General features: G+C 42.5%; 1 pseudogene; it reads left to right on the top strand.

Moving 5' to 3' along the window:
- Window positions 1–8,185: 8,185 nt before the first annotated feature.
- LOC118653479 lies at window positions 8,186–8,833 on the top strand (annotated as a pseudogene).
- Window positions 8,834–18,576: the final 9,743 nt, after the last annotated feature.

Below are 18,576 nucleotides of genomic sequence, written 5' to 3'. Positions count from 1 at the left end.
GCTGAGGCTGATCTATTAATCAGTCGGTGCTGGTATCACTGGCAAAAGAGATGCCACCAATGGGTACAGTGTCTCTAGATCAAATAAGAGAATTTCCTCCTTATACTGGAGTCAGCGACTACCGCCCAGATATCTGTGTACTTCTGTACCAGCAGTAAATCCACAGCACTGCAGGGCCACCTTCTCTCTGCAAAGAAAGACAGGGGTAGACTCTGCACCCTGGACTCATTGGAGCCCTATGCAAATTCCACACCGTAGAGTTCCCAGTGGCCTGTGCTTGCAGGGTGAACCTCAGTGTGTAATGAGTTCCACCTCCTGGGCAGTGTCTGTAGGCCTGGATCTGATCCAGGACCTCAGGCTTTAGTTCTCCACCATTTCTGTCTGTCCTCTGTAGCTTCCCCATTAGCTGGGAAGATGCTTCCCCAGCTCGAGCTTTTCTCATAATTAGCCTGTTTTTGATGCCACCAGGGTAGAAAGCTATCAGTGATATCCACCTAGACTCCCTTGTATATTACACACTAGTGTCTTAAAGGTCAATGAAGTGGAGTCCTTTTCCATAAAGAAACTTTAGGAAACTTATTGTTTACTGCATGGTGACCTAGAAGCACATGAGGCTTTGCTATGGGCTGGAGAGATGTAATACAAAATGGAAGTTAATAAAGACAGAGAGGGCAATTGGTCGTAACCTGCAGGAAGAATAGGAGCTCCAAACTCATATACAGTGGGGCCTTGACTTATGAGTTTAATTCGTTCCATGACGGAGCTCCTAACTCAAAGTACTCGTATGTCAAATCAAAAAGTGAACGAGTGAGACATGTGATGCTGGACTGATGTTGTGGCATTCACTGTGACGTTCGCTGCGCCAACTAGCGGTGGGGTATCTGAAGCTGGCTTGTAGCCCGAATTTTAGCTTGCAACTCAAAGCAAAAAGTCGGCCGAGAGACTGCTCGTATCTTGAAAAACTCGTTAGTCGGGATACTCGTAAGTCAAGGCCCCACTGTAATAGATGCTCAACTACAACTGAGTCATAACTTATAGTCTAACATTAGTTGTGCAACTATTAGTTCTGTAGCACTTTTAAATGATGAAGGGAACTGAAAGTCAAAACAGAGTTTTCATAGATTATGACACTAGGATTTTTATTGTTGACTCTACATTTATTATGAATATTACTGTGATGGATAATTTTATATGTCAACTTGACTGGGCCAAGAGGTACCCAAATATTTACTTAAATATTATTTTGTGTATGCCTGTGAGGATATTTTTCCATGAGATTAATATTAGAAACAGCAAACTGAGTAGATTATCCTCCCTACTATGGGTGAGCTCATCTAATCAGTTGAAGGCCTGAATAAAACACAAATTCTGACCCTCCTCGGAATCAGAATGAACTCCTCCCTCCTAACAGCCTTCAAGTGGGGACACTGTTTTTTCCCCCTGCCTTCAATTTGAACTTGGGTCTTGAGCCTATTGGCCTTTAGATTGGACCTAAACCATCAGCTCTCCTGGGTCTCAAGTTTGCTGACTGCACATTTTGGCACTTGTCAGCCTGCATAATCATAAGAGACAATTCCTTATTTTATAGATAGATAGATAGATATGGGTGGAGAGCAACCCTCTAGGACTGGAAAGTCACTAAACCCCAGTCATAGTCCAGCTAATAGCAACCGCAATGCTGGCTCAGGTAAGACAATATCTTTTGAGCCCTAGAGGCTAAGCGGGGTATTGTTGCACACATCCACAGACTACAAGAAGCAGGTATTCTTTTTCTTTGCTGGTCCCCCTGGAACACTCCCTTACTCCAGGTCCTAAAACCAGGGACAAAAAACTACGGGCTGGTACAGAACCTAAGGGAAGTAAATAAGTGGGTTGAGACCATACACCCGACAGTCCCTAACCCTTACACTCTCCTGAGCCTCCTCCCTCTGGAGCTTAAATTTTACACTGTCTTATACCTGAAGGACGACTTCTTTAGCATCCCTTTAGCCCCCACAAGTCAGCCCATTTTTGCATTTGAATGGACAGACACTGAGGCGGAGTTTTCTGGACAGTTAACCTGGACCGACTGCTGCAGGGGTTCAAGAACTCCCCCACCTTATTTGATAAAGCCTTAAGCTCAGATCTACTCACTTTTCGGCATACAAACCCTGAGTGTACTTTACTGCAGTATGTAGATGACCTCTTCCTTGCTACAAATACTGAAGTTGAATATCGGAGGGCTACTGAAAGTCCCCTAGACGCATTACAGACTCTAGAATACAGAGTATCAGCCATGAAGGCTCAACTCTGCATCCCCAAAGTTACATACCTAAAGTACATCTGTCAAGGCAAGTGGACTCTTTTCCTCAGTTGGATTGAGGCAATCCTATGAATCCTCACCCCTAAAACTAAGAGACAGTTATGAAAGTTCCTGGGGGCAGTTGGATACTGCCGCCTATAGACCCTGGGGTTTGCAAAGATTGCTAAGCCTTTATACTCCAGCATGGGAGAATGCAACCACTAGAGTGGTCTGAGACAGAGCAGCAAGCCTTTGAAAAATTAAAAACTGCCCTAATATCAGCTCCTGCTTTAACACTGCTGGATATAACCAAACCCTTCCTACTCTACATATATGAGATAAGGGATATAGCAAAAGGAGCCCTTGCCCAAAGTCTCGGGCCTTGGAAAAGACCAGTAGCCTACCTATCCAAGAGATATGACCCTGTTGCATCCGTTTAGCCTGCTTGCCTCCGGGTCATAGCAGCCACGCTATACCTATCAAAGAAGCAGACAAGTTAACCCTAGGGCAGGAACTAATCCTAACTGCTCACATGTGGTTGAGGCTTTACTCCAAAGCACACTGGAGCACTGGATGTCAAAAGCTTGAGTCACCCAGTTTCAGGCTCTTCTTCTTGACCAGCCCCCCATCAGGTTCCACAAAACTCTTGCCATCAACCCTGCAAGCCTCCTCCCAGACAATGACCCTGAAGAACCTCTACATGACTGTTTAGAGGTTGTCAACTTCATATAGACAGCCCGCCCGGACCTCACTGACACCTCACTGGCATCGCCGGACAAGGTACTGTTTATGGACAGAAATAGTTTTGTCCAGGAAGGAATCAGGTATGCAGGGGCAGTGATGGTTACTTTAGACCAAACTATCTGATCACAGGCACTCACTCGCAGGACATCGGCCCAGAAGGCTGAGTTAATTGCCCTTATTCAGGCTCTCTAGTGGGCAAAAGAAAAACCAGTAATGATTTATACTAATAGCAGGTACGCGTTTGCAACAGCTCACGTACACAGTGCTATTTACAATAAAAGGGGACTTTTAACTTCAGCCAGGAAGGACATCAAAAATAAGAAAAAAATTCTGGCTCTACTAGAAGCCATCTGGCTACCCAAGGTGATGGCATCAGTCGACTGTAAGCGGCACCAAAAAAGGGACTTCATAAAAACAAGAGGGAACCGGGATGCAGATGAAGTGTCCTGGGAGGCTGCCCTAAAACCAGTGGGTCATCGGGACACTTACAAATTCTGGTGACTCTCCCAGACCTTGACCTACCCACCTCACCAGCCTACATGGAGAAGGAGGAGAAACTAGCCACACAGAAGCAGGAACCCAGAAGGATGGTAGACTTTACCAGATGGCCAACTTTTGGTTCCTGCGGTTCTAGGTTGGACAATAGTTAACCAGCCACACCAGTCCACCCATGTAGGCCATACTAAGCTTACTGAACTCCTAAGGGAGAGATACTATATACCCAACCTAGATAGTATAATAGACAGCATTGTATCCCAATGCATCATGTGCGCTCAAGTGAATGCCAAACAGGGCAAAAGACCTCCAACAGGAATTCAGGCTTGGGGAAATTCCCCAGGGGAGCACTAGAAAATAGAATTCACAGAAGTCAGACCCGCAGTGGCAGGGCATAAATATCTCTTAGTTTTTATACACACCTTCTCAGGCTGGGTTAAAGCTTACCCAACTAAGACAGAAACCACCACCATTATAGCTAAAAAGTTACTGCAGGAAGTAGTCCCCAGATTTGAATTACTTATAGTTTTAGAATAGGACAATGGACCTGCTTTTATAGCTGAAATTTCACAGGATATAGCAAAAACATTAAATATTAATTGGAAACTACATTGTGCTTACTGGCCCCAAAGCTCTGGGTAGGTAGAGTGCATGAATAAGACCTTAAAAGAGGTCCTCAACAAATTTACCTCTGAAACCGGTGAAAATTAAGCCACCTTACTCCCCTTCGCACTACTCTGGGCAAGGTGCACTCTATACCAAGTGGGGTTCTCCCCATATGAAATTATGTTTGGGAGACTCCCTCCAATATTCCCAAGACTTCGGGAAGAAATAAAAGCTAAAAATCCATAACCAATCTTTACTCAAGTTCTTATAGGCTTTACAGTCCACCCAGAAAGCAGTCCAGAAGCACGTCTGAGGCACTCTGTCTGTACCAACATCTGATCTAGTCCATTCCTTCCAAACTGGTAACTCTGTTTGGGTGAAGAAATTTACCACCCAAGGACTGACTCCTACCTGGAAAGGACCACACACCATCATCTTGACCACCCCATAGCAGTCAAGGTCAACATGATCCCGACGTGGCTTCATCACACCCGGCTTAAAGCAGCACAAGCAGAATAAAGAGTCCAGGACTCTTCGGACCCTCTAAAGATAAAACTCTCATGTATGTCGCAATTTTAATTCTCTTTATAGGACTAACAACAAAAAAAAAAATCCCTAGCTAAAATGGTCCTCCAAAATAGCCAAGGGTTAAATCTCCTTTTACTCCAGCAGTGAGGACTCTGCATAGCATTAGAAGAAAACTGCTGATTCTACGCCAATAACACAAGGGTCATACAAAAAAGCCTATCTCTAATTAGAAAAAATATAAAATACAGAAAAAAAATCTCAGAATTAGTTTCAGAAACTATTCAATTTATCCCCCTGGCTAACTACTCTCCTATCCTCCGCTATAGGACCTTTAACTTTATTACTCCTTGCCCTCATTCTGGGTCCTTGTCTTATAAATTGGTTTACTACCTTTATTCAACAAAGAATTAATTCTATCAAGCTCATGGTTCTCAGGGGTCAGTATAATCCCATCTCCAATAATAGCCCACAAGAATCAATGATTTGACTCATGTATATAAAACCAGTGGGGAATGAAGCATAGTAACCTCTATTTTGTAAAAACTGCTGTTTGAAATTTTCACTAGACAGTCCTTTGTTCTGTGAAGTAATTCTACTATTATTGGCTTCTGTAAAACATGCTTGCTCTAATGATAGGAAAATAAGTTCAACTGTCTGACCTTGCAAGCTGCTCCACTGCTGTCCTTAGCTACTCCCATACCAGGTGTCTTTTAGTTATCTGTATTCAAGGCTCCTGAACTGTGTTGTAATAAAGGCTGCAGGCTTCATGTGAGATATTTACTAAGCATACATAGGGCTCTTTTAAAAACTTGCAAAAGGGACTGGAAGCCCCATATTTAGGAGACAAAGACATTAGAAAAATATAAAAAAGGAAAGCTTCCTCCATGTTTTTCTCAGACTCTGGAAGCAACATTCCTCTGAGCCCACTAGCATAATAAAAGACTCCAAATTAATTTGGCTTATTAAGGCATCTTATGTTCAGCTTGCTGATTTACAGTATAACAATAAGATCATTGTTTTTTGTTTGTTTTTGTTTTTGTCTTTATAATTGTTATAAATCTCTGTATGCACTTTGCTTTTTAATAAATGTGATCCAGGGTGGCCGTGATTTCATACACTAACACCAGCATGGACCTGCTTTCCAGTGTGTTTAAACGTGAGTCAAGCAGTGGCAGCCTGCTGTGAAGCTAATATTGCCAGGACTTGCCTCCCAGAGTAGTTTCAGTCTTTCAGTGCTGAGTAGTGAAAGGTACTTATGCATCAATGGTAATAGATTTCTGGTTTAGTATAAATTGAGGATGTTTTCTATTTGTGAATGAATACTGGCAACTTAGTAAGTTTTGACAATTGTTTAAATGTGATGTTAAGCTTAGGTTTAAAAAGTAAAGCTGGTAAAATGGGTCTTTGTTATTTACTTTAAAAATGCGATGTGTTTGGTGCATTAAAAAAAAATACATAAGCTTCCAGAGAAATAAACACCTCAAAAAAGGTATATTAATTAAAGCAATGGGTATATAACTACTTTAAGTGAAAATAGGCCCTTTATTCATAATTATAAAACCATCTGAGAACATGTATAATATTCTGTTACTCTATCTTGTACCTTGAGTACAGAGACCACATTTGATTCTTCTGTGTATTTCCAGAATTATAGTGTCCAATACACATTTGGAGTATATAAATGCTTGTTGAATTAATGCATAATAAATTAACTATAAATACTATAAAAAGATGTTGGTCTTATGCCTTCCACTTTAATATCCTTGAATTCTAAGAATATATTTACTCTTTTTAATTTCCATATACATGTGTAATATCTTGTGTGTATTTACTTGGGAAAATAAGGAAAGACGGCAGTTTTATGTTTGTTTTTATCTGCTTCTTCACTAGAATACAAATCCTATGGGAACAGACTTAATCTCTCTTTGTTATGAATATACTAGAGGCCCAGTGCCCAAAATTTGTGCACAGGGGTTGGGGGGGGGAGAGGTCCCTCAGCCCAGCCTGCACCTTCTCCAATCAGGGATTCCTCTTGCAATCCGGGACCGCTGGCTCCAAACCAGTCACCTGCCTGCCTGCATGATCATTCCTAACCTCTCTGCCTGCCTTACCAATCACCCCTAACTGATCCCGTGCCAGCCTGATTGACCCTAACTGCTCTCCCCTGCTGGTCTGCTCACCCTAACTGCTCTCCCCTGCTGGTCCGCTCATCCTAACTGCTCTCCCCTGCCAGCCTGGTCACCCTCAACTGCTCTCCCCTGCTGGCCTGGTCACCCCTAACAACCTCTGTCTCAGCCCCCACCACTGTGGCTTTGTCTGGAAGGACGTCCGGAAGGATGTCTGGTCTAATTAGCATATTACTCTTTTATTAGTATAGATGCACAAATGCTAGACCATTTTAGGTAATCAATAAATATTTGTTGAATGAATGAATGAATAAATGGCCATTTGAGATCAGTGGTATTCCCAACCACTGTGGCTCATTCCTCAGAACACAATTGAAAACTTAAAAACAAAGCCTTGCTGAATGGCAATGGAAGTACAAATGAGGCTGGAGGGTATAAATACATCCACATTATTAAGTGCTTTCCCTAAGAATGCACCTACAATGTTTGTTTCTTGTCAGAGAAAAGTGGAGTCTGTACTTAGCCAAGAGGAAAGAAATTGGCAAGCCAGGTGAAATAAGGGAACAAATCTAAGATGTCAGTGATGCAGTCATTGAAACGGTCCACATTGGGGTGCAGACAGGGCAGAAAGAATGTGTTTCTAGGGATGCACTGAAAGATTAAGAGGTGAGAGAATAAAGCGAGTGAAGAGCAACTTCAAAAAGAGTGAAAGATGGAGAGGCTTAAGGAGTCACTGAGACTTTGGAGGCCTTGCCCTGCCCATTGAGAAGTGTGAAGTTGATGAATAGGAGAATAGCAGAGATCACTGGAATAATAAGTCTAGGAACTGAATAAAGTATCAGAATTGTCATTAGTATGGATGTTGAAGTCATTCAAATAAAACTTTGTGATAGTAAATGTAACCAATGATACCACAAAAGGGCTATGATTAATGAAACAATCACATTAGGACAATATTCAAATAGGTTGCTCAAAAAATGCAATTGATTTACTCACAGCAGTTGCACTTATATTCATGAACATTTTAAAATATTATATACACCAAATGTCCAGCACTGAGACACCCTACTCACCCAGACTGGGATGAAACCTGGAAAACGTCAATGCTGCCAGACTCCTTGGGCCCCCCTCACACCCCCATGCCTCTTGTAGTGGATCTTCCCTCACCCTTCCCCCAATGCTCTTGAGTAAAGGTCACTTCTTCTGGTCCCACCTAAGAGCCAACCGCCAACCCGCCAACCACTAGTGACCTGCTGTCTAACACCTGAGCATGCCTGTCTCCAGCTGCACTGGCCACCTACCCTGGGAACACTCACCCCACAGCGTAAATCTGAAACCCGGCCACTGTAACCCTGCAAACCCTGATTCTGCAATGCCTTGGTCTTGGTGCCCTGCACCTCCAGAAATGGCATCCCCACCACCCTTGTATGTACACCAGAACTACCACTCAGACTGTGAGGCTGCTGGAAACCACAAGATCAACCTGGAGCTCTATGCTGCTTAAGTGTACATGTCCATGGCCTTTTACTTTGATTATGATGACGTGGCCTTGAATCACTATGTCCAGTTTTCCAGCAGTGATCTATCAAGGAGAGGGAGCAGGCCAAGAGGCTGGTGTGACTGCAGAACCAGTGAGGGGGTTGCCTCCTCCTGGAGGACATCCACAAGCCACAGCAGGATGAATGGGAAAGCAGCCTGAGGGCCATGGAGTTTGCCAGGTGCCTGGCAAGAGAGTAAAGCAGAGCCTGCTCAATCTGTACCAGCTGGCCACCGAGAAGAAGGATGCCCACCTGTGCAACTTCCTGGAGAGTCACTATCTACAGGAACAAGTGAAGTTCATCAAAGAGTTGGGGGACTATATCACCCACCTGTGCAAGATGGGAGCCCAACATCTGGCCTGGCAGAATACCTCTTTGACAGGCTCACCCTCGGTGCTAGCAAAGAACTGAGCCTGGACTGCCTTCTTCATAGCCATGGGGTGACTTCCCCTGGTCACCATATTGAGCATGCATATTACTATATTGCCCTTGCAAAACGTTCACTTAATTTTTAATGTCAAGTTTTAACATTTCTTCAAAATAAGTTATTGGTTCTTAAATAAATGAAAGTCTTTGATTCCTTTGTGCAAAAACCCTCACCTTTTAAGTTTTTAAAAAGTATCCAGGAGTCTCCACCCATCCATGCCCCAATTACATGCAGCTCAGGATCTCCATTGATGAAAGAAGGAGTTATTCTGTGGTTCCCTGGTTGGAAGGAGGAGGTGTTCTGTGGAAGCCTGGAAAAAAATAAATTTTGCTCCTAAAAACCATGTGGTATAAGGAGGTGGGATGGGCTGAGGTGGATAGTCTTGGGCCCTAGGAATATGGATAATGGATAATGGAATATGGATAAATGTTCATGCTAAAAGTATAAAACATGGCCTTAAAATCTTAGGGGTGCTTGTCTCTGGAGAAAAAGTGAATAGAATGGGATTGGGCAGGGATGAAAATAGAGGGTTCTTATATTTTACCTGAAATATTTTAGTTTACTAAAATATGCAAATGTTGTTTGTTAACATTATATGGGTAGCAAGAAGGAGACCTCAGAAGCCATCTTGGCATAATACCTCTTTGACAAACTCATCCTGAGCAATACTGATCTTGATAGCTGAGACTTAGGCTGGCTTTCACATAGACATGGGGGTGACTTCCCATGGTCACCAAGCTGGACATGCATATTGCCCTTATAAAACATCCAAACATAGTTATTTGCTTCAATTGTACTCTTTCTTCCATTAAAGTAACATGGTATACCAAAATCCAATAGAAAGACTGAAAAATATAAGATCAAGGCTGAGGGTAAAATTTCTGATATTGAATAGTAAGTAGATAAATTCTTCGGAATATTGTCAATGACTCACTTCTTTGAAGAATGTAGAAGGTAAGGGAGACCTGAAGCTGGAAGACCAGTTAAGAGATCTTGTAACTGGTCCAGGTGAAAGACAATGGTGGCTTGAACTGTGGTGGTGACTGAGAAAGTGAAGAAATATAGACAAATTCCAGATGGATTGGAATGAGCTGACCAGATTTGCTTATGGACCAGAGGCGAATAATAAGAAATAATTTATGTTCTTGTGTTTAGAATTCAATACCTGGGTTAGTGGTTGTACTATTTATTAATTTGGAGACTTTTGGCCAGGAGCATATCTGGGGTAGAAGGGTGGGAACGATGTAAAACCTGAGATGTCTAGTAGAGGTCCAAGTAGAACTATCATGCAGATAACTCTGAAGCCACAAAGGTCTTTATACACTCAGTGCTTCAAGTTTGTACTGGAGGCAGGGAATACAGGCACTCTTGCATAACAAGTACCAAGACTTCATATACACAGAAAGAAAACATGTGTTTAGCATAAACTATATTGTTTATATAGTCTTGGCACAATGAGACACTTTTATTGATTAGGGAAAGTGGGAAGACTCTCCAAATCAAAGTTCCCAGATTCCAGGCCCAAGGTCAAACCTCTCAAGGAGGCCTTTCTAAAGACAGCAGTGTCAGTCATTCTATATTAACTAATTCATATACAGTAGGTATTATTTACCCCAAATGGGCCTTTATCATCTACCCATTAGTAGAATGAGCCTGATATAATATCTGTATGTAATAAGTAGCATAAGAAAATATTACAACAACTATATGCCAACAAATTAGACAATATGGAAGAAATAAATTCCTAGAAACAATCTTCATAAACTGAACCAAGAAGAAACTGAAAAACTGAACAGACAGATTATAACTAATGAAATTGAAGCAGTAAAAACTAAACAAAACAAACAAAAACTCCCAACAAACAAATTTCCTGGACCAGATGGCTTCACAGGTGAATTTTACCAAACATTCAAAGAACTAACACCTATCTTTCTCAAATTATTCCAAACAGTTCAAGAGGAGAGTAGATTCTCAAACTCATTTTATGAGGCTATTTATGGTACATATTTCTTCTTAAGTAAACAGTGTTGACAACATGATCATGAAGATTTGTTTTAGTAACATTTTTACATCTTCTCTTTTCTTTTTCCTAATTCTCATTCCTCTGGTGGTCACTTTTATTGGGGTTATAGGTGTCTTGTGTCCATTTGTGTTCTGTTCCTTCTGTGTTGGGTCTTCTTGTGTTGTATTTTGTGCTGTTCATTCGGCGCCTCCACAATAGTTGGCACAAGGTGTTAGGGAGCAAGCCACATAATCAGATACCCTGAAAGAAGACTCAATCAATGAATGAGACAATAACATTCAAGACCCAACTACATCAGGAGAACCCAAATATCTCTAGTAGGAGGCCTCCCTAGAATACCCAGCCCTGGAGACCTGAGAGACTGCACCACTGGGTCCCACAAAACATTTATTACATAAGACCAATTCAAAAAATCTGGTTGCATAGCAGTTTGATCTAATCCATAGAAACAATTACAAAGGAACAGCAAAAATGGGGAGACCAAAAAAAAAAACAACCCCAAATGAAAGAAAATGAGGTATCACTAGAAAATGAACTAAATGAAAAAAAAGGCAAGCAATTTGTCAAAAAAAATCAGAGTAATGGTTGTAAGGATGCTCAAAAGTCTGGATACAAAATTCACCAAACATGCGTAAGAATCAAGAGGATATAAAGAATGACATAGCTGAAATAAAGAACACAATGGAAGGTTTCAACAGTAGATTAGAAGAAGCTGAGGACTGAATCAGTGTTAGAAGACAGGGTAGAAATAAACATCCAGGCAGAGCAGCAACTGGAAAATAAAATTAAAAAGCAGGAAGAGAGTCTAAGGGAGTTCTGGGACAACACAAAACGAAACAGAGGTGCCAGAAGGTGAGGAAGCTGAGCAAAGAATAGAAAACATATTAGACCAGAACTTCACTGGAGATCCAGACCAGAACTTGGCTGGAGATCCTGGCTAGAGATTCTGGCTAAGCTGCTGATCAACTGAAAGCTGTCTCCGTGTCATTCCTTCTTCGCCGACTCCGTCCACACCTTTGGGGACCCCTGGACCTGCTGGGGTTGGACCCCAGCACTCCACCACCATCTCCACCTCCACCTCCACCTCCACCTCCACCTCCACCTCCACCTCCACCTCCACCTCCACCTCCACCTCCACCACCATCTCCACCATCTCCATCTCCATCTCCATCTCCAACACCATCACCATCACCATTATCATCATCATCACCATCTCCATCATCACCACCATCTCTATCATCATCTCTAACTCCATCTCCATCTCCAACACCATCACCATCACCATCACCATCACCATCACCATCACCATCACCATCACCATCACCATCACCATCTCCACCTCCATCACCATCACGATCTCTAACTCCATCTCCATCCCCATCACCATCTCCACCCCCACCTCCACCTCCATCACCATCACCATCTCTAACTCTATCACCATCACCATCTCCACCTCCACCATCATCACCATCTCTAACTCCATCACCATCACCATCACCATCACCATCACCATCACCATCACCATCACCATCTCCTTGGCCCAAAGGGTAGCTCCCTAACTAGATCCAAGAAGGAAAAGAATAGCCTCCCCCAAGGCCTGCTCCAAAGGTGCTCTCAGTAAGAGCGTATGGTGCGCAATGAGCCCTGGCACCGCGTGTGCCTGTTCCAGGCATGAGCTTTGTGTGCAGCGTCTCACCTAACTCACATCATCCCACGAAGCAGTCCCCACCTCCTTACTTTGTGATCCCCATTTTACAGATGACAACATTGAGGCCAACAGGTAAGGCCTGCGTGGTGCTACACCAGAGAGTCAGAGCCAGGACTCAACCGGGTCCATTTGATGAGTCCCAAACTCACGCACCTCACCCCTTCTAGGCTGCCTTCCGGCACCAGGCTGTCAGCCACGAAGCGGCCCTCGCGTGAGCCACGTGACCAACTCAGGGCCGGGTGGACACCGCTCACTGCCCCCACGCAGTGACCGTCCTCCTCTGTCACACACGGTGCCGGAGGCAGCCGCTCGGAAAACTGAAAAATGATGCCGGCCCAGGGCGGGAGCTGGTGGGTGTCAGTCATGGTTTTACGTGGGAGGAGCCTGGGCAATAGCAGAGAGGCCTTTGGGCAGAGGTGTCCGACGGGAGGTGGCCCCGCCACAGGCAAGGAGCCCGAGGTGGGTCAGGCTGGGCCATGACCCACGTGGGAGCCACTCAGTGGAGCAGCCCCGGCCCTCGCTGGGGCTCCCTCCTGGATAGGGGCTTCCGTGGGGCTGCCGGCCCCGCAGCCTCCCCTGGGGCCTAGGCCGAGCCAGGGAAGGAGGAACTTGCCCTCCAACCCAGAGCTCCCTGGTCGGGGTTCCGGCTGCCGGGCTGTATTTTAGTAAGAGCCCTGCTCGTTGGACGGACGGACGGAGCTTCCGTTACAGAGACTGGAGGAGTGGGGGGAGGTTGGCTGGTCAGAGGGCGGGCGGAGCTGGCAAACAGGGCCGAGATCCCAGCTGGCATGTGGCCTGAGAGAGCCGGCCAGCCTTGACCTGCCCAGCCCACACCACTGGCCCGAGCTTCTGTTTCTCTTTTGTTTATTTTTATTTTTAAAAAAATTAAATCATTTTTATGTTTCCAAAAAAAAAAAAAAAAAAAGAAAACATGTTAGAAGAAATAATGACAAAAAATTTCCTTGACTTTGGGAAGAAAACAGTCACACAAGTACAAGAAGCACACAAAGTATCAAACAAGATGAACCTAAAAAGATCAACACCAAGACACATCACAATTAAACTGGCAAACAACAATGTATGAATCTTAAAAGACTGCCAGAGAGAGACAGAAAGTTACCTACAAGGGATCTCCCATTAAACTATCAACTGATTTGTCAAAAGAAATACATCAGGCCAGAAGGGAATGGAATGAAGTATACAAAGTGATGCAAAGCAAAGGACTGAATTCAAGAATACTGTATCCTGCAAGGCTAAAATTCCAAATCAGGAGTGGCACAAATAAAAGAGGCTAAGTCAATTTATTATCACCAAGCCAGCAATGCAAGAAATGTTAAAGGGATTGTTGTAAAAAGAAGAAATAAAAATGGCAAAAAAGAAATACCTATTAATAATAACCTTAAATGTAAATGGATTGAATGCTCCAATTAAAAGACATAGGATAACTAAATGGAGAAAAAAAACATCATCCAGATATCTGCTGTCTACAAGAGACCCACCTGAGAACAAAGGACTCACACACAGACTGAAAGTGAAGGGACAGAAAGAAAATTTTCAGGCAAATAGAGACAAAAAAAAAAAAAAAAAAAAAAAGGCTGGTGTAGTAATACTTATATCTGACAAAACAGACCTGAAAGTGAAGGCCATAACACGAGGTTAGGAAGGCCACTTCATAACACTAAAAGGACCATTACAACACGAGGCTATACATTTGGTAAACATATATGCACCCAATACAGGAGCATGTAATATAGAAAAACAAATTCTAGATGGTATCAAGGGAGAGATCGACAACAATACGACCACAGTAGGGGACTTTAATATTGCAATGACATCAATGCATAAATCTTCAAGAAAAAAAATCAACAAGGAAACAGTAATATTAAATGACACTCTAGAACAGATGGAGCTAATTGATATCTTCAGAGCATTCTACCTCAAAGCTACATAATATACATTCTTCTCCAGTTCACATTGGACATTTGCAATGATAGAGCAAATTTTAGGACACAAACTAAGTCTCTAAAAATTCAAGGAGATTGAAAACATATCAAGCATCTTCTCAGACCAAAATAGTATAAAATTAGAAATCAGCTACAATAAAAATGCTCAGAAACAATCATATACCTGGAGGCTAAATAGCATGCTATTAAACAATGAATGGGTTACCAGAGATATAAAAGAAGAAATAAAAAAAAACATTCTGGAAACAAATGGAAATAAATACAAAACATTTCAAAACTTATGGGACACAGTGAAATCTGTCCTGAGAGGGAAGTTCCTAACACTACAAGCCTACCTCAAAAAAAACAAGAAAAACTGGTAAGAAGTTACCTAACACTACAATTTAAAGAATTAGAAAGAGACCAACATGAAAAACTCAGAACAAGTAGAAGAAATAATAAAGATCAGAGTGGAAATAGATTACATAGAGACCAAAAAACAAACACACAAACAAACAAACAAAAAAACCAAACACAGACACACAAAAAAACCAATACAAAAGATCAATAGAACCAAGAGCTGATTCTTTGAAAGGATAAACAAGATTGATGGACCTCTACCCCGGTTCACCAGGAAACAAAAAGAGAGGACCCAAATAAACAAAATCGGAAACAAAAGAGGTAAAGTAACAACTCACCCCATGGAAAAACAAAGATTGTAATAAAATACTATGCATGACTTTATTCCAGCAAACAGGACAACCTGGACAAACCATATATATTCCTAGAAAAATACAAATTTCCAAAACTCAATCAGGAAGAATCAGAAAACCTGAATAGGCTGATAATTACTGATGAAATTGAAGCAGTAAAAAACAAAAACAAACAAAAAAACAAACAAACAAAAAACTCTCAGCAAAGAAAAACCCTGGTCCAGATGGTTCGCAGGTGAGTTTTACCAAATGTTTAAAGAAGAACTAACACCTCTGTTTCTCAATCTATTAAAAAAAAAATTCAAGTTGAAGGAAAACTTCCAAACTCTTTCTGCGAGGCCAGCATCACTTTAATCCCCAAACCAGATAAAGACATGACAAAGAAAGAGGGCTACAGGCCAATATCTCTGGTGAACATAAACATAATCATTAACAGAATTTTAGCAAATCTGACCCAGCAATACATTACAAAGATCATTCATCATGACCAAGTGGGAATTTATTCCAGGGATGCAAGGCTGGTACAATATTCCCAAATCAATAAATGTGATACAGCACATAAACAGATTGCAAGACAAAAATCCTATCAATCAATCCATGCAGAAAAAGCATTCGACAAAATCCAACATCTTTTTGGATAAAAACTCTCAGCAAATGGCAATAGAGGGAACATACCTCAACATAGTAAAGGCCATATGTGACACACCTACAGCCAACATCATATTCAATGGGCAAAAACTAAAACCATTTCCCCTAAGAATAGGAACAAGACAGGGATGCTATCTTTCACCACTCTTGTTCCACATAGTTCTGGAAGTCCCTGCCATAGTGATAAGACAAGAAGAAATAAGAAGAATCTAAATTTAAAAGGTGGAAGTAAAATTCTCATTATTCATGGATGACATGATAAAGTACATAAAAAACCCTAAAGACTTCATAAAAAACTACTAGATTTAACAAATAAATTTGGAAACATAGTAGGATACAAAATAAACATGAAAAAATCCATCGCATTTGTATAGACCAGTGGTTGGCAAACTGCAGTTCGTGAGCCACATGCGGCTCTTTGGCCCCTTGAGTGTGGCTCTTCCACAAAATACCGACCTCTGTGCATGGGCCACGAAGTTTCAATGGCACTGTACGTGTGTGCCTGCACGTGGTATTTTGTGGAAGAGCCACACTCAAGGGGCCAAAGAGCTGCATGTGGCTCGTGAGCCGCAGTTTGCCGACCACTGGTATAGACCAATAGTGAACTCTCAAAAAGAGAAACAAAAAAAAAAATAAATAAAATTTACATTTACCATTGCAAAAAAGTTAAGATATCTAGGAATAAACTTAACCAAGGATGTAAAAAAACAACAAAAAACAACTGTACTTGAAAACTACAGGACGTTGAAAAAAGAGACAGAGGAATATATAACCAAATGGGAGAATATACCATGATCATGGATTGGTAGAATCAACATCATTAAATAACTATACTACCCAAAGCGATCTATAGATTCAATGTAATCCATATAAAATACCAACAGCCTATTTCACAGAACTAGAACAGGTATCAAAAAAGACCCGAATAGCTGGAGCAATCTTGAGAACAAAGAACAAAGTTGGAGGAATCACAATACCAGATATCAAGTTATATTACAAAGTCACTGTACTCACAACACCCTGGTACTGGCACTAGAGCAGGCATATAGATCAATGGAACAGAACAGAGAACCCAGAAATGAACCCAAACCACTATGCTCAATTAATATTTGACAAAGGAGGCAAAAGCATATATTAGAACAGAAATAAACTCTTCAATAAATGGTGTTGGGAAAATTGGACAGGTACATGCAAAAAAAATGAAACTAGACCACCAATTTACACCATACACAAGAATAAACTCAAAATGGATAAAAGACTTAAATGTAAGACATGAAACAATAAAAGTCCTAGAAGAAACTATAAGCACTAAAATATCAGACATCTCTCATAACAATATGCTTATTGATCCATCTCCTAGGATAATGGAAACTAAGAAGAAAATAAACAGATGGGACTACATGAAAATAAAAAGCCATCACATGGCAAAAGAAACCATCATCAAAATAACAAGAGACCCGGGTCTTCAAGATGGCAGCCAATAGGATGGCAGTGAAGAAGAGAGTGTCAGTGAGTGAGGGAGCAAAAGGGGAGTGTGTAAACGTGTGGGGCATGTGAGTGTGTGAGTGAGGGACAATTAGATTCTGCAGGTCTTTTGGGGGCTGGCAGACCAGGCTCCCCTAGCCAGGCAGCCTCTGCTACTACTACAATCCCTCCAGAGGTGGCCAGCTCTGCCGCAGAGGCCATGCCATCTTGAAGGGGAGAGGAGCTGTGACTGGGAGCTCAGCCTCACCTCCACACAGGGTGGCCTCAGACACCACCTGGGACACTACAGCCACAACAACCTGGGACCTGCTGCCTAGGCTGTGAACCCATGAACACTGAGACTCCAGCCTCCCTGGCTGTGGGATCCTAAAGTTTTTCTGGGGAAAGACAAAATGGCGGCCAAGTAGGCAGATGTATCCTGCCCCTTCTCAAGGAGCAGATAGAAGAAACAGATGAATTGAATAACATCCACCTGTAATTGGCAAATTAAACACAGCTGGAGAGACAATCTGTGGGCAGAAGGGTCAGAGGTTTCCTGGAAAAAGGTACTATCGGGGATATGGGCTGGAGAGAGAGATGCCTGACTACTGGGATGAGAGGGTCAGAAGGAAACTGCTGCATCAAGTCGCGTCCCTTGGGGACATGCATAACACTCAACTGTGGAAAGGGGTCCACAGGGCTTCTGGCAGCTGGGGAATCTGTATCTAAGCCCACAACCATGGGAGGTTGCACCCAGAAAGGCAGCCAGAAGTTCTGCACTGGCCATGCAGTTCCAGAGGGAAAGAAATGCACTGCCGCGAGTGCTCTGCATTTATATTTTCTTTGCTTTTAGTCACTAAACCCAGTACATAGGCTCTTTCAATTACAAACATTCACCAAGGCTGAGGTGCAGGTGGAGGTGCAGTTTTGTGAAGGCTGGGGAGCAAGATAGGTAGAGGCAACCAGGAATCCGGCTCTGGGACATTCCGGTCCCTCCAGCCCTTAGCAGCCATTTTTTTCTGAAGTGCCAGCCCCTCATGGCAGCACCCACAGGGCTACTAGTGCAAGCCGCACCCAGCCTGGAACTCTGCAGGGAAACAAGGAATCTGAATACCTCCAGAGAGCCCTTGCGGACTAGGTTGAGGGACCATTTGGTTCCAGAAACTAATATAGCAACACCCCCACCTACAGACCATATCAAAATAGGCACTTGTGTAAATACAACTGAAAGCAGGCAGACATACAAAGTGGGAAGATTGGTTTTGTCTGCCTGAAACCAAGGCTGTGGAGATAGACACAGAGGAGAGGTGGATCACTGGGAACTTCAACACG

This window comes from Myotis myotis, unplaced genomic scaffold (assembly GCF_014108235.1).
Source record: "Myotis myotis isolate mMyoMyo1 unplaced genomic scaffold, mMyoMyo1.p scaffold_m19_p_4, whole genome shotgun sequence".
Lineage (NCBI taxonomy): Eukaryota > Metazoa > Chordata > Mammalia > Chiroptera > Vespertilionidae > Myotis > Myotis myotis.
The sequence above is the reverse complement of the archived record's forward strand: the minus strand, read 5'-3'. Positions and strand labels throughout refer to the sequence as shown.